The sequence below is a fragment of the Carassius carassius genome, chromosome 30 (assembly GCF_963082965.1).
Source record: "Carassius carassius chromosome 30, fCarCar2.1, whole genome shotgun sequence".
NCBI classification, from domain to species: Eukaryota; Metazoa; Chordata; class Actinopteri; order Cypriniformes; family Cyprinidae; genus Carassius; species Carassius carassius.
The window spans coordinates 5,185,899-5,213,082 of NC_081784.1; the positions used below are offsets into that span (position 1 = coordinate 5,185,899).

General features: G+C 36.1%; 1 long non-coding RNA gene across 1 annotated transcript in view; it reads left to right on the plus strand.

The window, feature by feature from the left end:
• Positions 1-24,506, plus strand: part of LOC132111093 (uncharacterized) — a 47,228-nt gene extending 22,722 nt beyond the window's left edge. The window contains exons 2-3 of the long non-coding RNA XR_009424730.1: positions 20,444-20,633; positions 24,368-24,506. This is a non-coding gene — a long non-coding RNA (uncharacterized LOC132111093). The remainder of the gene's footprint in view (positions 1-20,443; positions 20,634-24,367) is intronic.
• The last annotated feature ends 2,678 nt before the right edge of the window (positions 24,507-27,184 follow it).

Here is a 27,184-nt window from a genome sequence, read left to right on the forward strand (position 1 = left end):
ATTTCCCATGTTTGTACTTTGTGTGTTTAATATTACGAGATTGTGGAGAGCGAATCTATTGGATACAGTTGTAGTGTTTACCTTTAAACCATTGCTTCTGGCCAAAATATAAGTAAATAATCGATAGTAATGCATCCTCCAGTGAAAATGTGTCATCTCTCTTTAAAAACCATGATATATTTGTTTAGAACTGTTTTGGAATTTTTTCACTTGTAAACAATGCTTGATCTGTTCATATTTCTCACCTGATTCAGACGAGAGAAAAAAAGCAGTATTATGAATAGAAGACTTGTATTTGGCCAGAAAACGCGGTTTGAAGTTAAACAATGGATTTGTTTCTTACAAATGCGCAGCTTTTCACTTCATAAGACGTGAAATATTAATTGATGGACTGAAGTGGTGATGATTACTTATGTATTATTGTGATGTTTATATCAGCTGATTGGACTCTCATTCTGACGGCACCCATGTATATCTTTGATTACCTGAGGATGAGTTAAGTTACAGCAAATTTTCATTTTTGGGTGAACTATTCTTTTAATGGGCCTTGGATGGAAAAATGTAATCTTATACTGACTCCAAAAATAAATAACTTTTTAAATTTTCTTGTACTTTTGCCTGTCATCCAAAAATCTTTTCTCGTGCATGGTAGTCAGAACAAATGGGTGCATTTCTGCAGTGCAATTAAGAAATTTTATTTCCCATCCTTATACTTTATATACTATTACAAGTTTGTGGAGAGTGAAACTCTAGAATGCGATTGCAGTGATTTATTTTATAATTTTATAATTGGATTTTGTTGTATCATTGTTAAATGGTCCTGGTTTGCTCTCTCTCTCTCTCTCTCTCTCTCTCTCTCTCATCCTGTGTCACACTCCATCATTCTGTCTCTTGATGGCGTCTTTGCCTGTGTATTCATGATATGATGGTGATTTTTCATGATCATTCGGACATTAAATCTTCGGCACCTCCGCTGAAGCAGTGCCGCTCCTTCTATTCCTCCTATTTTCTCTGGGGTAATTACTTTCTGTCACTCAGTCTCACCCTCCTCGTCTGATCCCATTTCCGTTCTATCATTCCAATCAAATTCCTCTTTTTTTCTGCCTGCTATCAAAGAGGAGCAAGAATTGGCCACCTTCAAACACATGAATGAATCTAGCCCTTCACATTTTTTGGTGGGCTGTTTACTAAAGCATATTGGTTGTCAGTCTGAAGGAATGATAGAAGAGAAAGATGAGAGATCCAGAGATGAGAGGGACGCACTCTAAACATCAGTCACTATTAGTTTGTCTCACTCTGTCGGTTCTGGGCTTCAGTCTGGAGCTCCACAACAGGTCAAGCAGTCTGCTTATGCATATTATTTTGGTGATTTTCTTTCTCTTTCTGAAATGCATTTACTGCCCTTAAATCATTTGATGAGTGAGAATAATTTTTGCTAATGTATTTAGTCTCAAATTAGAATTAGGAACCTACCAATCATGTCCTCATATGCACTCATAAGGAAATGCTTTTCACAGTTGATTTTCAAGATGCTGTGGTGAACAGTCAATTCCCAAGATACCAAACCTGAAGATTTCACAAAAGTACTTAGAAGAATATATACAAAAATGGGATAATTTGTATTATTGTTTTTTAGTTGAGATTGTTATATTCTATATTTCAACCATATTTTCAGTCTTTGTTGAAAGCATTTCCCCCCTCATCTTTAGAATATATTTTTAGTTTTTTTATTACAAACATTTCTTAAAAAAAGATAATAAAAATCTTAATAATAATAATAATAATAATTAGTATTATTATAATATTATTATTAAATTATAAAATACTTTTATTTCCACAGTTATTGCATTTGCAATACATTACCATTCAAAATTATGGAATTTGCAAGATATAAAAAATAAAAAAAATGGAAAGATTGTTATTCTCACTAAGGCTGTATTTATCTGATAAAAAATACATTAATATTGTGTAATATTATTACAGTTTAACACAGATTTGTTTTTATTTATTTGAATACCTTTTAAAGTTTCATGTATTTCTTCAGTATTAGATGATTCTTCAGAAATCATCCTATTATATTGATTTACTGTTGAAGAAAAAATGTTTTATTATTATCAATGTTGAAAACAGTTGTGCTGCTTAGTATTTTTGTGGAAACCATGATGCAGTTTTTTCAGGGTTCTTTGGTGAAAAAAAAAAAAGACAATACAAAAAATTTACAATAAAAACACATTTAATTGCTGAATAAAAGTAATAATTTATTTTAAAGAAAAATAAAATGTTAATAATATATATTATTACAATTGCTGTTTCTATTGCTATTGTTTTTGTTTCATTTTCTTATTTTCACCTGCCATTCAAAAGTAATTTCACTCTCTTTCTCAGTTCACTCAGAGATTTTACGATGACAGTGATGAAGAGTTCACACATTGATTGACTGAAACGTAGTGGCTCTTTATGTTTCTACAGTGTAAGCTTGATGTATAATGTCCTTCAAAAACATTTTGTCAATCACAGAGTGAGAGTTTTAATGAAAGAGAGTTTCAAGGACAAATGCAGCTAGGTGTAGGTTATGTCTCTGCGGCGGTGTGAAGTGTTGGCTTGGCTGGGTATTGGCTCTGTGCAGACGATGAGGTATTCTGCTCAACAGCAAAGATCATTCCTCACAGCCAATTCTGCTATCTCCTGCACACAGGACTCACACAGCTGATTGTTTCCATAGCTCAGAGAATAGCTGAGGGAAGACGAACACACGCTATACTCACACGTCTTTGTCAAGAAACATAAAAAGTCCTGGAGTAATAAGAATGATATAAAATTGAAGAATTGATGTTGCACTTGTGTAAAAATGCAAACCAATGGCTGGCCTTCAAATCAAAGCAAGGTTCTGTGAAAAACCAGCCTCTCTCCATGGGCTGGCTTCAGTGGGCCGATCTCTCACGACGCTTGTGGCTGTGAAGGACAGTCAAGATTGGGATTGAAATGTGGGTCTAGAGTAGTAAAATTGGTTCTCACTCTAATGGAGTGGGATTGTTGGCCAGAACAATGTACAATTTCTAATGTCTATAAAAGTATTTTGGATGTATGGAGGGTGGTGAAGTAGCACTTTTTTTTTTTACTTTTTTTGTACTTTAACATTTTGTATTGCTTGCTGTTTCTTTGTAATTATTGGGACATTTACCACAAATTTTTGTTGAAATCGTTTCATCACTTTTTTTTTTTTTCAATGCAGTATTTTACTTGCCCTAATATTCTTCCAAACCCATGTTATTTTTAACAAGTTTATAGTGACCATATTTTAAAAAACTTTTTGCTTTAAAAGCAAGCGTTATAAACAACTGAAAGTAAAAAGTATTTGTTCCTGCAGTTACAAATTTTATAACACTTTCATGATACAAAAAGAAAGGAAAGAACATTTACAATATCAAAAACATTATCACTGTCTTCACTCTAGGCATGGTTCAAGCATTTTCAATGACTCCCATTAAAATCCAGAGGCGGACTTACCCATTAGGCAAAGGTAGGTGACCACCTTTGGCCCCCAAAAGCCAAGGGCCCCCTAAAATGCTTTTCAGATACGAGATGTGCATTAAGCGTGACATGAGAATGGTTGGTTTTTACAGTGTTTATCACCATGACAACCATCTTGTTGAAAACTCAAGTATCCTGCTTGTAGAAAATGAAAATATCATGTATCCGAAGCTGTAATTAAATATTGCTCAGTGGTGCATATTATATGTTTATTGCATACTTGCATACGCAGTTACTTGTTTAGTTGATATAATCCGTAGGTATGTGAATGTATCACTTCCATTTCATAATTATTTTTCATTTTCATTTAAACTTGTAGTTAAAATAACTAAAATAAGTGTAGCTTATTTTAAAGTTTAGAATTAGACAGCGTTTGGCACACAGGCTTGTGCTGGTAATTCATCAACGGACTTTCTTTTTCAATATAGGCTGTATTTTTCATTGTTACCAGGGAAACCACTGTATTTCTGATGTTCCAAAAGTGCTTCCTGCTGGTAGAGAATCAATGAGCATTTTCAATAATCCCATCTGCAGTTTTTGTTCAGACAAAATGCGAAAATCCCCCCACATAACCCCGTTTTAAATTAATATCATAATTTATACTTCTGACTCATCTCTTTTCTTAAAATTTTTTATAAAGTCTCAATTGTGAGGTTTATTATTTTAGAATTTATTCTGTTTTTGTGAAAACTGTAAATCAATTGCTATTTCATGGTCTACAGCATGAAAGAAAGCCATTATAACATGTACATGAAAAAATTTGAAACATTGGACCCAACTGTCCCCAAATCACTAAATCCACCCCTTTTAAAATCACTTACATTCGTAAGCACTTCTGCACTTTGTTGATTCTGATAAAAAAATATACTAGAGAACAAAAACTTGTCAGCAAGCTTGCGCACCGAACAAAATACAGACATTAAAGTTATCTGAATTAACCATGCACACTGTACACTTTTTCCTGGAATAAAGGATCAGATTTTTGTCCCCTCATAGCATTTTATTTATTTGCTATACTTAGTACAACTGTTCAGTCTCCAGTGATGTGACATGTGTTGGTTGATTTTCTGAAACGCAATCATAAAGCATTTCTGCCTTCATTGTTAGTGGTTTTGGAAAGGAGGAGATTGGAAATTGGAGAAGGGGAATTAGGTATACAGCCAGCAAAACACAACACAGAATAAGAATCCAATCTTTTGATAGAGCAAATGAATAGTTGTGTTCTGAGGCTTTTGTTCTTGAGGAAAATTTATCATCTGTTCAGTCCAAAAGGAATTCATCAATGTGTTCTCTGGATATTTATAATTAGTCTCTCTCTTTTTGTAGCATTTGCAGGGAGTCTAAAGTTAAATACTGAAGCACTTCTTAAGTGCTTCTTAAATGCCTAAAGGGTAGACAGCAGGTTTAAGTGGATGAACGTTTCTTTTTTTAATGGCCACTAAGTGTAGAACTGGTGTTAGAATATGACCTAAATCTCTTCAAATATTTAGATGCATAAATTCTGACTTGACCTAAGATTATTAAGTTGAGTTTTTTTAGATTTCACAGTGACAGTGACGTGATATACAGCCAAGTATGGTGACCCATACTTGGAATTCATGCTCTGCATTTAACCCATCATCCAAAGTGCACAAACACAGCAGTGAACACACACCTGGAGCAGAGGGCAGCCATTTACTGTATGCTGCAGCGCCCAGGGAGCAGTTGGGGGTTTGGTGCCTTGCTCAAGGACATCTCAGTCGTGGGATTGAGGGTGGAGAGATCATTGTACATTCACTCCCCCCACCTACAATTCCTGCCAGCCCAAGACTTGAACTCACAACCTTTGGATTACAAGTCAGAATCTCGTATCATTAGGCCATGATTTCACCACACTGTTATAGAATTGGGCCTTTAAATAAAGGCATCACTAAAATGCTCCTTTTTAATTCTAAAAAATAATCAGAAAACATTTTGAATTTTGAATTAAATAAAATACAGCAGTGACTCATCTAAATATGAAATATTTAGATTCCATTAGTACTGTTTTAAGAATTAAAATGCATTTCCTGCAAGTTTCTTTCAAGTATCTCAAAGGACTAAGCTGGTAAAATAAATGTTTTTAATCAATCCAAAAATCATTAAGCTTTGAATGTACATTACTGTACACACTACGTTATTGTGATAAAATTGTCTCATTACGATTCCAAAAAAGTTTGGACACTGTACAAATTGTGAATAAAAGCAGAATGCAATGATGTGGAAGTTTCAAATTTCAATATTTTATTCAGAATACAACATAGATGACATATCAAATGTTTAAACTGAGAAAATGTATAATTTTAAGTGAAAAATAAGTTGATTTTAAATTTCATGACATCAACACATCTCAAAAAAGTTGGGACAAGGCCATGTTTACCACTGTGTGGCCTCCCCTCTTCTTTTTAAAACAGTCTGCAAACGTCTGGGCACTGAGGAGACAAGTTGCTCAAGTTTAGGAATAGGACTGTTTGTCCCATTCTTGTCTAATACAGGCTTCTAGTTGCTCAACTGTCTTAGGCCTTCTTTGGCGCATCGTCCTCTTTATGATGCGCCAAATGTTTTCTATGGGTGAAAGATCTGGACTGCAGGCTGGCCATTTCAGTACCCAGATCCTTCTTCTACACAGCCATGATGTTGTAATTGATGCAGTATGTGGTCTGGCATTGTCATGTTGGAAAATGCAAGGTCTTCCCTGAAAGAGGCAACGTCTGGATGGGACCATATGCTGTTCTAGAACTTGGATATACCTTTCAGCATTGATGGTGCCTTTCCAGATGTGTAAGCTGCCCATGCCACATGCACTCATGCAACCCCATACCATCAGAGATGCAGGCTTCTGAACTGAGCACTGATAACAACTTGGGTTGTCCTTGTCCTCTTTAGTCCGGATGACATGGCGTCCCAGTTTTCCAAAAAGAACTTCAAACTTTGATTCGTCTGACCACAGAACAGTTTTCCACTTTGCCACAGTCCATTTTAAATGAGCCTTGGCCCAAAGAAAATGCCTGTGCTTCTGGATCATGTTTAGATATGGCTTCTTTTTTGACCTATAGAGATTTTGGGGGAATTGGTGATCCTCTGTCCATCTTGACTTCTGAGAGACACTGCCAGTCTGAGAGGCTCTTTTTATGGCCAATCATGTTGCCAATTGACCTAATAAGTTGCAACTTGGTCCTCCAGATGTTCCTTATAAGTACATTTATCTTTTCCGGCCTCTTATTGCTACCTATCCCAACTTTTTTGGAATGTGTAGTTCTCATGAAATGCAAAATGTGCCAATATTTGGCATGACATTTCAAAATGTCTCACTTTCAACATTTGATTTGTTATTTATATTCTATTGTGAATAAAATATAAGTTTATGAGATTTGTTATTTATTCCTTTCCTTTTTTACTCACAATTTGTACAGTGTCCCAACTTTTTTGGAATCGGGTTTGTATTAATAAAAATTAATTATTCCTTCAAAAGATTTGGTTATTTAAACACATTGAGTATTGTTGAAGTCATGCAGTATGTATCAGTGATTTTACATTTCAGTCAGAAATTTAACTCAGAATAAGCCATCTTAATAGTATAAATTAACTTAAAACAAATCAAACAATGACAAAGTGTTCAGCACAACCCAACCATTGTTGCTAAAAATGGATTTAACACTCTGATTATGGATTGATTGTGGGGCTTTGAATTAGATTTAAGAAACCTGACCTTGTTAAACAGTAAAAACCAATTTAACAGTAGATTTAGCTTTTAGTAATTTATTCATTTTTTTCCCTTCTGCTACATTTAAGTGCTGCACTCACTTCTAAAACATCCTTAATTAAATTGAATACAGTAATAGAAGGTTTGACCAAATATCTTTTTTAAAAAGCCTTGTACTTCACGACAGGTGTGTTTGCACACATGACAAAACATTTGTAATAGTTCATACTTTTATAAGTGTCACTATTGTGATCAACCCTCAAACAAACAGTTGTAATGGCAGAAAATGATCTGGATGGTGTGTGTATTTTACCATGGGCAGTTTGCAACATGCTGTTGTTTTTGCATCAGGACTTCTGGATTTATTATAAGGTTTTATTGTGTATTTCTCAGATGAAATGATATGGAATTGCTCTCCAGAGTCCTCACATATGTCCAAGTACTTTAAAATCTAGTTTACAGGTAGCTGCTCTATTGGATGGTCTTGCAAAGGCGGCATCTAGGGAAAACAAAATTCCCAGTCCGTCTCTTATTTCACGCAGGTTTTCTCCCTGTTGTCCTCATTTGTCTTTTTTCATGGTCTATTCTTAAAGGTTCTCTGAGGCATTCCTCCAGCTATAACCAATTAACACAACTGCTGATTAGCACAAACATTTGAATATGAAACAGACATGCTAATGTGTTTCTTTTAAACTCCACAGTACATTAAACTATCAATCCCACCAACCATTTATCTGCACGGAAGAAAAAAGAGAAGCAACTGTTTTGCCTCCAGCTCTGAATAAATGAATAGTTGTTTTGTGAAAGTGTTGAAAAGAGGAACTTTTAGGTGAAACTTACTATTTCAGTAAATAAAATAAAAAAACTGAGACAGGATAATAATAAAACAATCTAAATATTTAAGAGAACTCAACCCACAGCAAAGAAAACCACAAATGCGATCTTTTAAAAATCAGATATTGTTTTACAGCTATTTCCTTATTAGACAAAAGCTCTCAGAGCTTCAAAAGAGATCTTAACGTTATCTCAGTTGTCTCAAACTGTGCTTAGACTGAATTAAAGTCTGCATTAAAATTCAGATTTCAATATAAACTTTTTCAATAGATTCTTCCAAGACCAAAATATCTGAATCTGCAGTCTCATTTTTTATTTATAGTGTAGCATTAACTCCATATCATTAACTCCATACACCGCAAAGTCACTAAAATAATCCAAAATTAGTGACTAAATAATATATAATACTAAATAATAAATAATATATACACATACACTGAAAATTATATTAACATTTTGAAAGTAGTAGTTTCTAGATAAAATGAGTACAATGTACTCTGCCTAAACTTTTTCATTATATATATATATTACATCTTTTATATATATTACATCTTTTAAGGATTTAATGTCAATGTCAGTTTTACTAATATAGCACCATTAAATACAACCAGAGTTAAAATATCTTAAACAACACTGAGACTTCAGTGACTGAAATATGTAAACTGATTATATATATGCTGTAATAGTTTTGCAAGTATTTTTGTTGTAATTGTTTGCTAATTGATTTCCAGGAGACGTGGAATGCTTGAGTTTATGTGGGATGAAATTATTTTTATATGAGGATTTGCTCCATTAAAAACCAAGTAAGTGTGTTTGTGATTTTGGTTTGAGAAGATTTGCAAGGCACCAAACCCCCAACTGCTCCTCTGGTGCCGCAGCATAAATGGCTGTGTGTTCACTGCTACGTGTAGGTGTGTGTGTGTGTGTGTTCACTGCTGTGTGTGTGCTCTTTGGATGGGTTAAATGCAGAACACGAATTTCGAGTATGGGTCACCATACTTGGCTGTATGTCACGTCATAATATGTGCATATGTTTTGGAAAGTTGTGTCTTCTGCTCACCAAGGGTGCATTATTTTAGGAAAATGCAGCAAAAATCCGGTACTGTGATATACAACTGTGTGGGGTCAGTAAGTTGGTCATGTTGGTCAGTAAAATGGTCAATTTTGATTTCACGTCAACTGTTATTCAGCAGAATGTCAGATGTGTGGATAGTTCTTGCTCTCTCTCTCTCTACTATCATTTTCTTTGTCCACTGACTTCGGCTCAGTTCGGTAGTTCGGAGCGGGATCGCGAATAATTTGAGTCAGTTCGGGATTTCGGAGCGGGATCGCGAATCATTTGAGTCAGTTTGGGGATATGGTGCATTGTCCGTTACCTTTATAAAAGTTAATTAATTTTGACTGAAGTGCAGCCTAACCTGTTTGCAGCAGTGACGCATTGTAGGATTGGTGGATGCAGGCCCGGATTGGCTAATCGGGAGCACCGGGAATTGCCGCTATGTTTTTTTGGCTGTGAGGGCCGTTGTTGTCATGGCATTGGGTTGAAATATATAGATAAATATATATTATTATTATTATTATTTTACCGCAGGCCCACTCTTTTTATTTGTTATTTTACCACCGTCCTACTATTTTTTATTTAATATTTTCTCGCAGAGTGCAGCCTGCAAGATAATGATGACGTGTTTTTGACTCCCTGGCCCCGCCCCCAACACGTCACCTTGCAAGTTGCTCAAAAAAAAAGAAAAAAAAAAGTGAGATAAAAATGGATAACAGAAAGCGCAAATACGGCGCTGAAAAGTCCAGAATAAATAAGAAGAAAGCTTTGGAAAATGATGCGGCCAAATGTTCTAAGCTGAGCACATTCTTCCTTTAAAAAAAAAACAAACGGAGACGACGAGGTAAGCTAACGTTAAGGTAGTTAGGAGCAGTACAAGATGCTAGCGACATTGCAAAACAACGTTGTTTGCAAACCACTGCTCATGTATCAAACTTTTACTTGTAGCTCTTCAGCAGCAGCTGCCTCTAGTCCAGTTTTCTGCTAACAGTGAAGAGCAATGCCCAGTAACGTTACCAAGCTCCAGTCATGAGCCCAACACACCAGAATGGGCAGGTAGGATTGTCATTCAGAAGAACTAATAGTAATGAAGATCCCTGCTCAATGAAAAATGTCCTGAGATAATTAATGATAGCTGATGATTCAGCAATACATTAATGAAACTGAGATGATACTGTCCTTAGAAAGTGCAATACATTTTATTTTAATCTTTATTTTTTATTTTGTTTTATATATTTGTTTTTATTAGATTTTTTTTTCTTTATTTTAATGTTTGGATATTTATGAATACTAAATCTTAAAGAAAAGAGATTCTTACACTATCCTGTTATTTACTTTTCTAATAAATCTTCACTGTGAAGCAAAACTTAGGCTATTGTTTTTGCACTGAATTGGAAATGATGATGTTTTAAAAAATACAATGAATTAAAAGGCTGTAGGGAATTATATTCTGAGGTTTTAATTACATTATTTTAATATAGTCAGTTGTGAACTAAAGTGGGCCAGTCTAAGGCATGAAACTCCAGGGCTGAAAATGAGTCCCAATCCGGCCCTGGGTGGATGCCAACACGAAGAAGCACGAGTCGCACGGTGACGCGCTGCCAAGATGGCGACAGCCCGCTCTACACACTTTAGGCTTCAAAAACACACTTCAGGAGTCTACGGGTGACGTCACGGACACTACGTCCATGTTTTTATACAGTCTATGGGTGAAACATTGTTGAAAACATGCAGCCTGTCTCTACTGTGGATTCGCTGGCTTTCAGTCAGCTCCTTAGCTTGATAACATAGATATCATTTTTTAACAGCATATATATATATATATACACATATGTATGTATGTTTCTCGAAATTGATTCTGAATAATTCAGATTGCTTTCATTTATTTATTTCAAAATGTTCTGTGTTATGTTGTCCATTGTTGATAGTTTTCATACTTAAGTTTTGAAAGGAACATTTTTAAGGGCTCAACACAACAGCTTTTATGATGCAGAAGCCACTTTAGTTTTTGATTCTGAATATATTATTCAGGTGTTTTGTTATTTATTTCAGAAATCCTTGTGATATACAATATTCAGTTTGTGCTGGTCTGACTTAATCAAAATAGTGTTTAAAAATTACTTTCTGTTTTACTTTGTGTTTGTATAGACCATAACGCATAAAAGCGCATTAATGGGAACATTAAAGAAAGTTCTTTAAAAAAAGTAACTAAAAAGTTACTTTTAACAGTAATGCATTACTTTTTGGTGTAAGTAATCAACAAAGTAATTGAGTTACTTTTTGAATTAAGTAACTAGTAACTGTAACTAGTTACTATTTCTTAGTAACTAGCACAACACTGGTCATTATTCAGTTTTCCCCAACTATTTTCCACCTTTTTGGCCCTTGTTTTTAAGATTTCTGTGTAAACACCCTTCTTTGTACACAAAGTATGTAAAATTACATCCAGTTTTTTTTTTTACGCTCATTTGCGCAGATGTGAAAATAAGTGTAGGGTTTAAGCATAAAACAGTAAGTAGATCAAGTATTTGCATTGTTTGATTAAATAACAGTGTTTTGCTGTACTGATGAAGCAGCCCCCTGATAAGCAGCAAACAGAGCGCTACTACATTTTTTCTAGAATATATGCTTTTTGTATATTATGTTTTATTTATTTATTTATTAATTTTTTTTTTATGAAAAAGCAACTGGACACAATCATATACAAAATACAACTGTATAAATTTGTCTAGCTTCGATAATTATGTCATCTGACAACTAAATTGGTATATTTACTGCTTGTTGTGGCAGCAAGCTTTCCAACACAAAGACATAGGTCTAAGTGAACTAAGGGGCTGCTTAGGGCCCCGTGGCCAACAGGGAGCCCCCAAAAGTACATGAAATGACAGCTTGATTCATTTATTTATTTTGTATGTTAATTGGCAATGGTAATTATGCAAAAACATTATTAAATAATCTATATGTATCATCATATTGTTTCCACAGCGACCATATTAATAGTGTCATATGATAGATGTACTGCTTTTATTAAATCTTTCCTTTTTTATTCAAAATATCCACGATGTGTTAACTACATCTGGCTGGCCTGGTTGGCTAGTTAATTAGTAATTAAGGTATCTTCTTGTTTTATGGAAGTTAACGTATGATTAATCATCCGTAAATAGCCTTGACATCTCCGTATATTATAATATAACATTTTACTTAGTTTTAGATTAAAGTTTTTTTGTCTTCTTTATAAAAAAATAACTTCCTGGGTATATATTATTGTAATAAAAATAAACCTCCTAATGTTTCATAAACTTGGCTCTAATAACAGCTTAACATTATTTACCTTAGCCTACATTTTGGGTCTTTGCAATTATATTACAATATCATTATGCCTCAATCATCTAGTTATAGATTAACAGTTGTTGTTAGGTGTACAGATGGCTTGCTTCTGTGTTTAATAATTTATGTTGTTAAAATAACATTCTGTTCCGTAAATACATTGTCTGCTGGCTTATTTAGCTACTTTTCAGTACTCCACATTAACTATTTGTAAGTACCATACTGTACGTGTTAGTACTGTAAGACTGAATGCTAAAGTGAAAATTAACACCTGACCAATCTTGTGGCTTTGCTGATGTTACAATTAAAAATTATAGAATGGTAAAAACATGCCAGGCAGACATTAGCTAGAACAAATAAAATTGATAATGGTTGTGTTAGATTTATAGTGTGCGAATAATCAAGCATTGAAAATAATTAATTGTATTTGTGGCACCGAGAGGCCCTCAAATAAAATTCAGCTTCGGGCCCCATAAAGGCTTGGGCTGGCCCTTACTGCTTGACTGTAAATTTTTAAGATAACAAAATATCTCCTGAGTATTTCGGCACAGCGCAGGTTTGATTTAGCATGCTAATTAACCGCAGATGAAATGTTGCTCATAAAACAGTGATAAGATGTACTGTCTGACCTGATGAGTCACCGCACTGACAGTTTTTATGAACTAATAAATTCACATGCTTGTGACTTTTCCTACCTCATGCATTATGAAACGTGATTATTTTGATACTAGGATACTAGAATTGTAGCACACAAATTACCCTGACATTCCTCAGAAAGTGACTTTATGTTGATTAAGGATATAGTCGTGATGAAACAGGACTGCTTTAGGCAACTATTCTGTTTCTGCATTACATTGACTGAACATTTAAAGCACATCATTTAGCAGGAGCCTTAGACACTAAAACACCCCATGCGACTTGTTCTCTATAAAAAAAAAAGTGTGTTTGATTGAGAATATTTTCGGTTAGGAACTGTTTTGGCTCACTCGGCAGTGAAAACGAAGGTCCTTCTTTGATTTAGATTTGGCGCAAAACATGTTTCTGTAGTCATTTTCAGGAGAAGCTGGTTTATTCTCACCCCCCCTCCCCGCCCCATACAGCATCTCTATACTCTCGCCTGCTCAACTTCAGATGCTCTTGACTCATTTCACCATGAAGCCCTTAGATTTATCACTGCTCGTAAACATTGTTACACACATTCATCACTGAATTCAATATTAGCAACCCTCAAGAACATCTCCACTAGCAAAACAAAAATATGGGTTCATTCATAAACAATGAGCCTGCTATTGTCCACACAATTTTTCTGTTCCAAACCTGCTGAAGTTGAAAACCTGAATCAGTTTTAATTGGGTTGGATTATTTCTGTTAGCAGGGTATTCTAGACGATTGGAGAAACCTTCCTTGTACGTTGGTATGATTGAGTGTTTGCTGTAGGGTTGATCAGTTATTAAATATGTGTTAGATTAGGGTTACATTAAATTAAAGTGACAAAGTAATGCAGTTAATCATGAATAAATTCTGCGGAAATTATTGTAGTGTTTTTGCATATCCAAAGTCGACATAGCCTCAATCTGTCTTTAAATTATCTTTATTCAGAGGCTTTTTTTCAGATAATGTAGATATGTAAGTAATTGGGATTTAATCTGATTAATTATTCTGCATATCACGTAATTTAATTAACAACCCTGGTGTGCACTGCATGTCTGGACAACACGTTTTGAACATTAATACTTGTTCTTTACACATTATTTGAGAACTTTTTAAATATTGAATGGATAAATTCAGGGATAAATTGTTTGAGTTTGCTTGGTTTTGTAGGGAATCAAGATTAATTGTGATTTTTTTAAATTATTATTTTATCATGTTAATGCTAATTTTGGCCACTAAATGTGAGTATGTCTAACATTTTGAAGGGGTAAATGATATGAGAATCATTTATATGTTTGAGTTTGCTCAGTTTTTGGCAGTTTGACTGAGTTTAACTTGAATAAAAGTGTCAGGTTGGGTTGAGTTCTGTACGGTCCATTGTGAAGCCTTCAAACAGACCACATAGAAATCTCACAAGGCTTCTCCATTACGTGCTCATGAGAGTGAGGTAACAATGATGAAATGCTTGTAACTTTTCTACTACGTTACCTTTCGCTCAGGATCTGATGGGAGAATGCCATCTGCTCCTCTATGCCATTTGATTTCTAATCACCCTTCTCTGAGAAATGAGAAAGGTCGGCTTCTGTTACAGTTGAGATAAAAACATTCACCACTGATGAGATTTAAATGTGGAGGGTTGTGTAATGAACAGGACAAAGGAGATCCCAGACCGTGCATGCACATTCTCCTGCTGTCACAAGATGATGAGCTTTTAAATTGAGAGCAGAGCTTCCCAGAATCCCCCCAGTGTGGTATCATTTATTGATAAAACATGTCTATTCAGTGCACTTTTCCCTTCTTCTCACTGCAGTTCTCTATGCCACATAGAGATTACGCAGCGGTTAATATTACAAATGGAATGAATGGTGTCCGAAACCTGTGGGCTTTGGTTTTGCCTGATTGCTATTTGCTCTTTGGCAGTGTTAATGATATATGGAGCCATTCATCTCTATTCAAACTGGGCTTCATGCTTCGACGGACCCCTGTATCTACTGCCTCAGTGTGCTTAGAAGATATTCCTGTTCATTAGTGCTGTAGTCTCTGATTACTCTTGGCTTTTTGTCACCAGCTCTTTTCTTTGTAATAATAAGCTACTAAAAAAGGTGAACAATTAAGATCACAGGCATCTTCTTGCTGTGTTTTCTGGTTCTGAGCTTCTCTGTAGAATTTTGATATCTGTGAGGAGTGTTTTGAGAGTGATGAGTGTTTTTGTTTTTATTTTTAACTACTGTCTTTTTGATTCTTGATTTTATTTTAACATTACATTAGATTTCTTTGATATTAATAAGTGATATTTTATTTTATATCATTTTATTTTATGACATGACATAAGTGGTTCCCATTTTTATGAACGAGAATACATTTTATTTCTGCATTTATTTATATACTTAAATTATTTTGTATCTTATTTACTTACTAGCTTGAAATGGTAAGGACTGAATCTTGCTTATGATTTAATATAATTAATTTGGAGCTTTCAGAAAATTGTAACATTTATTTATTTTTGTCAATGGCTTAATTTTTTGTATTTTGTATACTTTGGATTTTATTTATTAAGAAAGCAATGGTTGTTTTGATTGATTGATTGATTGATTGATTAATGTGTGTTATGAGCTGTTGTCTTTTTGGTTTTGATTGATTCATTGTTCTTTGATTTTATAGGAATAATTTTGGAGCTTTCAAAAATGTTCTTTTAGTTAAGTTTATTTTATTTTATTCATTTTGACATCAATGGCCCAATTTTTTGAGAGTAAGAATTAATATTATTTATTTGCTTTATTTACTTCTTCACTTTATTTATTAACTTTTTTACTCCATTGAAATTTTAAGGGCTGCTGCTATTTCAACGTGATCTCATGAGAATACGTGTGTATTTTTACGTTAAATGTGGTTCTACCACACGTACATTTAATTACGTTTTCATGCACATAAAAACGTACAACTTAGAAGTATTTATAGCAGTAAAACGTACAAATACTTACGTGTTAGCAGCTAAAAAAACGTAAATAATCTAACATAAAGTGTGAATTTATATGAATTCCCATGTATTAATATTAAAATCGTGGCTTTAATGATTTAAATCTGTTGTATTTAATTGTCACATCAATAAATGTTTTTAAATGTTTTTTTAAATGTTTTTGAAAGCAGTTTACTCATCTACTTAATAGGAAATAACATTTCTGTGCATGCTGCAAACCATAGATACACAAAAGCACAGCATAAAATTACAAATCACATCCATTTTATTTGTTTGCTGTACTCCATATCTTTAGAATCCAGATGTTTGCAAGGAACATATCCATATCAATCGATCTTCATCTTCATTCTCAGCAACAGTGTCCGTCGCAGTCAAAGCCTGCACTCGTTATGATTCGAATTTGAAAATAGCGCCAGTGCGCCACAGGAACATTACGACATGGTTTACGGCACTAATATCGAACTCTCATTGGTTCTCACATAATTCGTCACAGATTGCGACATGTCGTGTTTCAGTTGATAGACATTTGAAATCAGTACTGCTACTGCGCCAGTGCGCCTTCACGGAGAGAAGACAGATTCATAATTTCACGGATTAATAAATTAAATTCTGCTCTGTACCCTATAAAAACTATTACCTCCAGAGAGGACTGCGACTGGAACTCATTATCATTTGAACTACTTTTGGTACCACTTTTGATATTTTTTCGCAAAAAATAAATGATTAACGTTATGTTTGTTTGTCTGTTATTTGTTTATTTATAACAGTAACGTTATGTAGTTTTAAGAAATGGTTATGGGTAGGTTTAGGGGTAGGTGTAAGATTAACGTTAGTGGCTCAAAATAACGTTTTAATGTTATATTTTTACTAAAATTGTGTTTTATTATGTTTTATTCTTTTTTAACATTCTGTAAAAAATGGGTAGGTTTAGGTTCGGGTGAGGTATAGGGATCTTACATTTATAAAAAAAAAAATTATAAAAAGGGAAAATATACATAAATACTTAAAAAATTAATCCGATACGCATTGAAAAGCAGCTTAATGAGCAAATTTCTATGGATAACTGACTGGTCAGAGAACACGTTCTATCTGTACGCATTTGAGGTTGTTTTTACGTAAATTTCGATACGTATCGAACCTGTAATTACGTCCAGATAATACGTAAATGACACTGTAAATACGTAAAGGCACATACGTATTGGACAGTTTTAATTTACGTCTAAATATGTACGTTTTGATTGTGAGATCAGGCTGGCTATTTTGATTCTTTATTTTGAGTGAATCTTTGATTGTGATTTAAAGGCAATCATTTTGGAGCTTTTAGAAGATCAACCTTTTTTTTTTTTTGGGTAATCAATTAAAAAATGCATCTTACTATTTTCTATAATTAATCATACATTAAAACTTAATCTTAAAAGTATTTATATATCCCCAGATTAATATTGTCACGATCGGTGTTACAGAGAACACAGGAGAGAGAACCAATTGCGGGTATGTATTTATTAAAGGGGCAATCCAAAGAATAAACAGTCTAGGCAGGGGTCGATATCCAACAAATCCAAACATAAACAAAACACGAAGGCAAGGCAAGGCAAGGCAAGGCAACGGACATGAATTAACATCAACATTAAACAAGGACTCCGTAACACAGACTCAGACAGACCGGGTATAAATACACAGAAGGATAATGAGGGAACAGGAGACAGGTGGGGAACAATCAATTACTCAAGGAGGAAGGTGACCAAATAAGGGAACAGGAAGTGATAAGGTGACAGACACCGTGAGAAAGGAGGACATCTAGTGGAAACCCAGACACACAACCCAGACACTGTGACAGAACCCCCCCTCTACGGAGCGGCTCCCAGACGCTCCACGACAGACACAAAACAGAGACCAGGAGGGAGGCGGACCGGAGGAGGTTCAGGGGGAGGGACGGAGGGCCAGACTGACAGAGAGGAACAGGGACAGGAGTGAACACAAGAACAAAAAACAACATGAAGCCCCCCAGGGCGGAGCAGAAGACCACCACACCTTTGTGGTCAAGGCCAGAGTCCTCCAGGGCGGAGCGGAAGACCACCACAACCGTGTAGTCAGGGCAAGCGCCCCCCCAGGGCGGAGCAGAAGTCAACCACGCCCGCGTGGTCAGAGCTGAAGCCCCCAGGGCGGAGCAGAGGACCACCACTTCCTCGTGGTCGACGCCAGAGTCCCCCAGGGTGGAGCGGAAGATCACCACAACCGTGTAGTCAGGGCAAGCACCCCCCAGGGCGGAGCAGAAGACCACCATGTCCGTGTGGTCAGAGCGGAAGCCCCCCAGGGCAGAGCAGATGACCACCACATCCTCGTGGTCGACATCAGCGTCCCCCAGGGCGGAGCAGATGACCACCACGCCCCTGTGGTCGATGCCGGAGTCCAACAGGGCGGAGCAGAAGGCCACCCAGTGACTTGACCTGACTCAGAAAGGTCCACGATGACTAGCCTTGTCTCTGGAAAGTCCATGGTACCTAGCCCTGGCTCTGGAAGGTCATCAGTGACTGGCCCTGACTCTGGATGGTCATCGGTGACTAGTCCTGACTCTGGAGGGTCATCGGTGACTAGCCCTAACTCTGGAAGGTCAACGGTGACTAACCCTGAATCTGGAGGGTCCACAAGCACCTGACTAGCCTCTGAAAGGTCAACCGGAACCTCACTCAACTCTGAAAATTCAACAGTCACCTGACTCGACTCTGCAAGGCCAACAGGAACTTGACTCGACTCTGGAGAGTCAATGGGCACCTGACTTGGCTTAGGACTGCCTGTGGAGACGTGAGGTGCCTCGGCTTCAGGCATCGCCTCTGGAACGGCCTCGGGCACTGCCTCGGTAACAGCCTCGGGAGCGGTCTCGGGCACCGCATCGGGAGCGGCATCGGGCACCGCCTCGGCCTCCGGAACGTCATCGGGCTCTGCCTCGGCATCGGGCACCGCCTCGGCCTCCGGAACGGCATCGGGCTCTGCCTCGGCATCGGGCACCGCCTCGGCCTCCTTTGAGGAACGGTAGACGCCTGTCTCCTCCTCCGCCCTCTATGATGGAGAGTCAGTGGCACCTTGTCTGGATACTCAGGCGTGAGTCGGCCATCTTGTGCTGTGGCGCTGGGCTGGCGGCCATCTTGTGCTGTGGCTCTAAGCTGGTGGCCATCTTGTGCTGTGGCGCTGGGCTGGCGGCCATCTTGGGCCATGAATCTGGGTTGGTGACAGGCTTGGGCATTGGCGCTGGGTTAGCGGCCATCTTGGCGGAAGAGACAGGAGTGGCTGGGGCATCCCACGGAAGCCTATGCTGCAAGAAGTACACGAATTCCCAGAATTCCAGTGTCTCTAAATGCCCCATCTCCTCCTGAGAAACTGGATCATCCAGCCCGCTGTTGAAATAATCCTTCAGGGCCGCATCGTTGTATCCCATACCCTCAGCCAGGGACCAGAACACCTGTGCCAGGGCACCCACCTCATTGCCCTCTTGGCGGAGGCGAACAGCCGGAGATACTTAGCTCTCCGCTCCGCCATTTTGGCTGGGGAACGGGAAAAAGACATACTGCTGGATCTCAGTGCGATGGAGTCCTTCTGTCACGATCGGTGTTACAGAGAACACAGGAGAGAGAACCAATTGCGGGTATGTATTTATTAAAGGGGCAATCCAAAGAATAAACAGTCCAGGCAGGGGTCGATATCCAACAAATCCAAACATAAACAAAACACGAAGGCAAGGCAAGGCAACGGACATGAATTAACATCAACATTAAACAAGGACTCCGTAACACAGACTCAGACAGACCGGGTATAAATACACAGAAGGATAATGAGGGAACAGGAGACAGGTGGGGAACAATCAATTACTCAAGGAGGAAGGTGACCAAATAAGGGAACAGGAAGTGATAAGGTGACAGACACCGTGAGAAAGGAGGACATCTAGTGGAAACCCAGACACACAACCATGACACTGTGACAAATATAGAATGAAAAAAAGTCATCTTTTTTTACCAAGTAGCCTACTATCATATACAGTGTGATACAGTGAGGCTTTCATAATTGTTATTACTGTTCTTACTAGTATTTTTCCTTTTTTCATGCTCTGTTTCCCTTCCAGTTATCTGGAGTTTCCTAGTGTCTTCATAAGTGTGTTGTTTTCTGCTCCGTGCTTCATCAATAATTCTGATCGGTAGAATAAGATCTCTATAGACACAAAGTGGGCGCTAAGGGACACTGAAACCCTTTTTGCTCATCATATTCGTCTGTACTGCTCTCTTGTGTCCTTTTTTTCCCCCTTCTCATCTGTTATTATATATAACGTGTGTCGCATGATCCTCCTTCTGTGCAGGACACTGCTGAACAGCTGATCTGCCGTTAGCTGTGTAAAGCTCCCAGAGCCTAGCTGAATTAATCACAGCCACGTGGACACGCGGGGGGCAGCCTGAGGATGAGGACCAAGAGAAGGTTTGGGAAGAAACCATGCTGTGAGAAAAGAGTCAGCGAAGGGGTCAGAGCTGTAATATCCATGGATTGGAAGGGTAAGAAAGTTTGCAGAGACTCTGCTCACAGTCAGATCATCTGGGATTTGAGACTAATAGAGCTGGAAGAGTTTGGGCTTCAGTTCAATGTATCAACTCTGATTATTTTACAATTTCCACAAATGCTTTTTTTTTTTTTTTTGAGGAAAGAAAAGCTGGCAAATAATTTGCCCTAACTATAAACACTTTATTGTTATTATATTATTATTATTAGTAGTAGTAATTGGCATTAGTTAATGCAATGCAAATTTTTTCTACAGCATTTATTATTCATATCACATACATTTCTACGTATTTATTTTTAACATTTAAAATTGTGTAAATTAACATTAGTTATATGATATTACCACCCATGAATTAGGAGTGGACAATTGTATGTTTGTAAAATAAAAAGAGAATAATTTCTGTAAAAATTAATTTTACGTGATGCCTTATATATTAACTAATTAATTTCAATTTAACTTCACTGTACAGTGTTACTATTTTTTGATACACAGTTAACTTATTTTATTATAGTATCATTCAAAAATCTGAAAAAAAAACTTTCAATAAAAATCAGTTTGATTTGCAAATGCATTTACACACTTCAGTAACACATCATATCCTCACTGACATTTGCCCCATCACATTCTAACCACACTGCTTTAAAAATATACACTGTGCTACAGTAGAACAATTCAGACCTATATCTTTCCTCCGGTTCATGGCAAAAACACTTGAGAGAGTGGTTTAAAACAGGCAACTTTTCCCTCTCACAGAAGTACTTGCTAGATAGCAATCAGTCAGGCTTCAGAAGCGGGCATTTAACGGAGGCTGCCTCGCGGCTGGCCAGAGCTGCTCTGGATCATCCGTCCTCATTCCGCTAGACATGTCTGCAGCCCGAGACATTGTAAATCACCAGATCTTCTTGTCCCCTCTTTTGTCACTATAATTGTACCCTGATGGTTTAAGTCTCCTGCCACAGGTAGATCTTTCATGGTATTTTGGTGAGAAAGGGTTTCTATTGTAAGTTACGCAGTCATCTAACCGTCTAGATTCAGTGACTGGCTTCCTCCTGCTTTTAAAGTCCTCCAAAAATTGGCCCCATTATACAATGTAACCAAGAAAATGATGGATGAGTCTAAATGTTTATTTTGTTGTAATCCACATTATACCACAAATGATATTCATTCAGCCTGGTCCAAATTTTTATACATACATATTTGTGAATAATATTTACAGCTGGTTGAAAAGGTTCATGCCTTTTTTGGGGTGGGGGGGGGGGGGGTATATATATGCTATAACGTATATGGATATACTGTTATAGTTACAGTTATAAAAAATATGATATATTTACGATTCCTCAAAAATGCCAAAAAGAAGACATTTCAGAATGAAGTGTTATATTGCATGAGCAAACTGAGTTTAATAAATCCTTGGTAAATTCTTAATAAGGAGTCATAAACACTTTTATATCTGTTAAGGTGTTTTCATGTATAAATACCCATCAGCTTACATTGACTGATTTGAGCTTAACTTGTACTGAATCCATAATATCCTTTTAACTCAGATCTGTTAATGCATTAAGCATATACACTCCGTTTACATACTAACTCTTTCTGTAGATTTTTGAACAATTTTGCAACACTTCTCATATCACTGTCTGCATTATATAAATCATCTTCGCTGAAGTCTTTCCTCATTTGTAATTGTCTGCTTAATGAGAAAATTTAAGGAAGTCTTCCCAGGATGAATCAGATTTGTTGTAACGTTTTCATTTTTAAGAGGCTTCGGATAAAAACATCTGCTAAATGAAAGAAAAAAAAGGAAGTGTATTGCTCATCTAATTGCAACAAGTAATTAGACTTTATGAATGAGCAGAACTTTGCAAAGGATAATAAATCTTTATAATCGAATTGCTGTTATATTATGCACAGAGATGTGTCAATGCATACAGATTCACTATACAGACACTTAATTCATCTTAATTTAATATTCAAAGAGTAAAATACAAACCACAAGAGTGTGGTGCTTTCCTCTGGCCTCCGTGATTAAGAGAGCACACTGTGATTTGTGAATGCTAGCGCTCTTTAGCACTCAGCAGGGCTCTGAATGTGTGTCTTCCTCTGGGCTCAGATCACATCCTGCTCTGTGCTGCTAATATTTAACTGGCAACCTCAGATCTGAGGATGTCTGCTGGATCTGAGGTCTCCACAGGCAGTCAGGGCCAGTTCACTTCAGGATTAGGGCTCTCGTGAGTCTCACTACAGCCTGCCGTCCAGAGAGTTGTGTTGCTCCTGAAACCACGGCCATACGTTCAGCCAGTTTGCAGGATATATGGACTGGAGTAAATGTTAGTCCACGAATAGCATTAAGAGGGCTTGGTTACTGTTTCTTTTACTGTTCAGTGTATATATACACATTGAACTGTGCTGTAAGTGGCCTTTTAGCCACCATAAATTTTACACGCTTGTTACAATGTGCTAAATAGATGCTCACAAACAGAAGTCACATTCACCTGAGGATGTAACTACAGCAACACTGCTTAAGCTCTTTCCATTAGGATTTGTAAAGTAAACTTTATTGATGGGCCCTATACATAAGTGTCATTTAATTTCAGTTTTACAGATTTATCACAAATGCACTAAAGAAATTAATACTATTTTGTCCGGCAAGGATGCATTAAATTGATTAAAAGTGATTATTAATAAAAAAAAAAAAAAATCTATTTTAAATAAATGCTGTTCTTTCTAACTTTTTATTCATGAAAATTTTTTATAAATAAATCACGATTTCCACAAAAATACCTAATGTGTTTCTTCTTATAATATGTTTCCTTAGCAGCAAATCAGTATATTAGAATGATTTCTGAAGTATCATGACACTGAAGACTGGAGTAATGATGCTGAAAATACAGCTTTTTTTATCACAGGAATAAATTACATTTTAAAATCTATTAAAACAGAAAACAGTTGTTTTAAATTATTATAATGTTTCACAATATTGCTGTATTCTTGTTTTTTTCTTCTTGATTATTTTAGGGCTGTCTAAATATGATTCTGTTTGCATGAGAGGAATGACAACAGGTTTCTTATTTAATTTGTCAGTTGTAATGTGATTAGTTAAGCTTACCAGCTGTTGATTAATTAATCAATTTATTCGCAAATGTGTTCAGTAATCAATTTGGTCATGTTAAATTACTTGTTAAATTGATATAGACATAAATGCGTTAAAATACAGTAAACAGTTTGCAACCTATTTTACTTGCATAATGTGACACTGAGAAAAAGGGATATTCAGTAAAAAACATGATGGACAGGAAATTTTGGGAATTGACATACTATATATATATATGACAGATACATTGAAAAACAAATTGGTGTAGAATTCATTTTCAGTCAGAAATTGCTAGTAAATTTCATTGAAAACATTGAAATAAACATAACATTTTAAAGTAGAACAACTGAAATGGTATTTTCTTATAAAACATACTCCAATAATCTTTGTTTTATTTACAATTTTCTTTTTTATAATTGACATTTGTGCTCTTAACATTCTGTGGACATTCTCTGATCCAGCTGAACTAATTTTAAAGGCTGGTTATGAAAATCAACTTCTGAACAGGAGCATTCACAGAATGGCGTCCTTCATATGTCTCTGTCCAACTCTCTCTGTTAAGTCTCTCTCTGATCATGTCTTCCTAGCTTTAGGCCATTGGAGAGGCGGGTTCTTCTAATGTGTTTGTTTTCTTACAGGAATACGCTGTTAGCCCAGTCTGCTTGCTCATTACACGGCTGGAGTGTTTAGAAGTGGGGTTTTTTTCAGACTGCAGACTGTTAGTCACTGTTGACATCAGACTGCGTCCTGAAATTATGAAGTGATTTCCTGTCTTGTGAAATACATATCCTCTATGTTAAAAAAATGGTAGGAAAATTTTTATTATGCCATTTGTGACAGAGAACAACAATTTTGTGCTTGACAGAAAAATTAAAGACATTGAAAATGTTAGCTGGACATTTCCAGTAAATTCTTACTTCACTCACTTAATATTCGCAGCTGTAATGGCCATATTTGTCAAACATTCCAACATTTGCATTTTTAGTCTGACAGTTAGAGCAATGAAAGTGAAGTTTCCTAAAGTAGCCACAGAAGTCACCAAACTCAATTAATGTGCTTTGACCTCACCTCATCTTCAACTTATTGTCATTAACATCTAAATCATGTTCTGCAGGAAAATAGAATTAATAAGAAGTTAAAGGATATCATATATTATATTATATTATATTATATTATATTATATTAGTGAATGATAATAATTTATTGAGTGTAAAGTGATATTTTTAGAAATTTCTCACCAATATTGTTATAACCAAAACTAATAGTAGTAAAGTAATTTTGTTAAATGAAATAATGGTGAAATAAAGTATAGATATTTGAATGGCAAACGTAACTTAGAAACGGTGCCTTGGCAGCTAACAAAAAAAAAAAACCTGGAGTACTAAAATGATTAAAGCTAAAATAAAAAGAAATTAAAGAAATAGATTTAAAACACACACACACACACACACACACACACACACACACACACACACACACACACATATATATATATAAAAACTAATAGAAATTACAAAAGTCAATAACAAAATTACTAATACTACAGAACTGAGAAAAGTACTGAAATTTAGAACATTTTATTGCAAAACACAAATTACAAAAACTAAAATAGAATTTAATCAAAGCTCAATAGACACATAAAAAACAAATAAAATGTCAAAAGCACAAAAGAATTCTAAAGCTAAAAACTAAAAAAGGACTTGTTCAAAATAATAATAAACACTATATACTATATAAATAGTGCTAAAACATAAATAATGCTTTTTCTGACTGTGTATTTAGGTGTTTTAAAATGAATTAAAATTTTAATTGTATTTATTGCTTACCAAAAATATGCTTGTGTGATATAGAGACATGTAGCTCTTGGTTCAAGTTTCACCTGTATCTTTATGGTCGGATCTGGATACAGTTTTCATATGGTCATATGTTTTAAATGCAGTGAAGGCAAAACTCTGCAGAAGCCCAACTCATTTTCTTCCCACCTCACAAGGACACAGGATGAAGTCGAGCAGAAACTACAAGACTGAGGATCGGAGGGTCTGTAGAGGTCCAGAACACATTGGCTCAGGTCTCCTCTCTGTGGCCTTGTATTTACCGCTCTGACAACTTTTTTTTTTCTACATATGCAATCTTATTTTCAAGGATTCCTCAATGCTATGGTCACTGCTGCAGCTGCTGGTGTGTGTGTTTATGCTGAGTGACCGGTTATGTGATTTCATCTGGAATAAACTCTGTCTGACACCGCGGTCGGTCCTGGTTCAACGGCTTGGAGAACCTTGTGTGTGTATGTGGATCCAGAGGGATGTGCTAAAGCACTGATTAGTCTCTTGTGCTCGAGCTGTTGTCTTTACCTGCTGGCATCTGCCAAGTCTGTTCACCCACATGCTTGTTCAGTGACCTTAATAAGTCAAGCACACACTCAATTGTCCATTTCTTCTGCCAGACTGGAGATAATGAAGGTGCCCTCGCCTGGACCTAATATACTCCTTGTATCAGTGGAACTTAAGGATGATGTGAGTCATTATTTTGACGTTAAAAAGCTTTCTCTTAGTTTAACCCTCTGGAGTCAATTAATGCGTATACGCGTTATGAGTCACAGTTCTTCATTTTTTCCCCTGATAACCCCGAAAAGAACTTAATTACATTTTCAGTTTTGATCGTACAGATAAGAGCAATACATTAATCGAATCTGTAAACGGTCTCCTTTTTTTTTGTATACAGACATAAGAACAACAAAACTTTGTGCACTTATATTTTTAAGAAAAGTAGTTCCACTTTAAAAGGCTATGGAAGACCGTTTCTCCCACATAATAATAATAATAACAAAATTACTAAGAATTCAGACTAACTATTCTTTTTTTCAGACTAACTTTTTTTCTCTCTCTCAAAATTGCAAGATATAAACTAAAAAATTTTAATCTCTTTTTTTACATCTAAATTTTCTTAAGCCAGAAACTGACAAAGGTCAAAGAAACAGAGCAAGCTTATTAAAAAAACAACAGAGTGCAAATGCTACACTTAATTCAGCCTATGAATAGCGTACTTACAGCGTTTGCACATTAATGTTGAAAATGTTTAATTCCTTTCGGACTTTTCATTGTACAATACATCCACCAAACTTACTACTGAGTGTGTGTTAAAAAAATATATAAAAATTACAAACTGGTTCAGACTTTCAGATTTCCTGTAATGGATAGTCTGTAATTCTCTGTAACCTTCAAATGCTTTTTAAAATTGTTTTTTAACAACTCTCAGACAAGGTTTTATCAAGCTGACATTATGAATTTGTTTATTTTTTGCTTTATTTTTCTCTTTATTGTTCCAGTTTTGTTGAGTAGAAGTGGTACACTTTAAAAGGCCTCTCACTATTCTCAATGCTTTTACAATAATAAGCTCGAACCTGAAGGTAACTTGATTTTGTAACATTACATTTGCATTGCACATGTCAGTGTGTG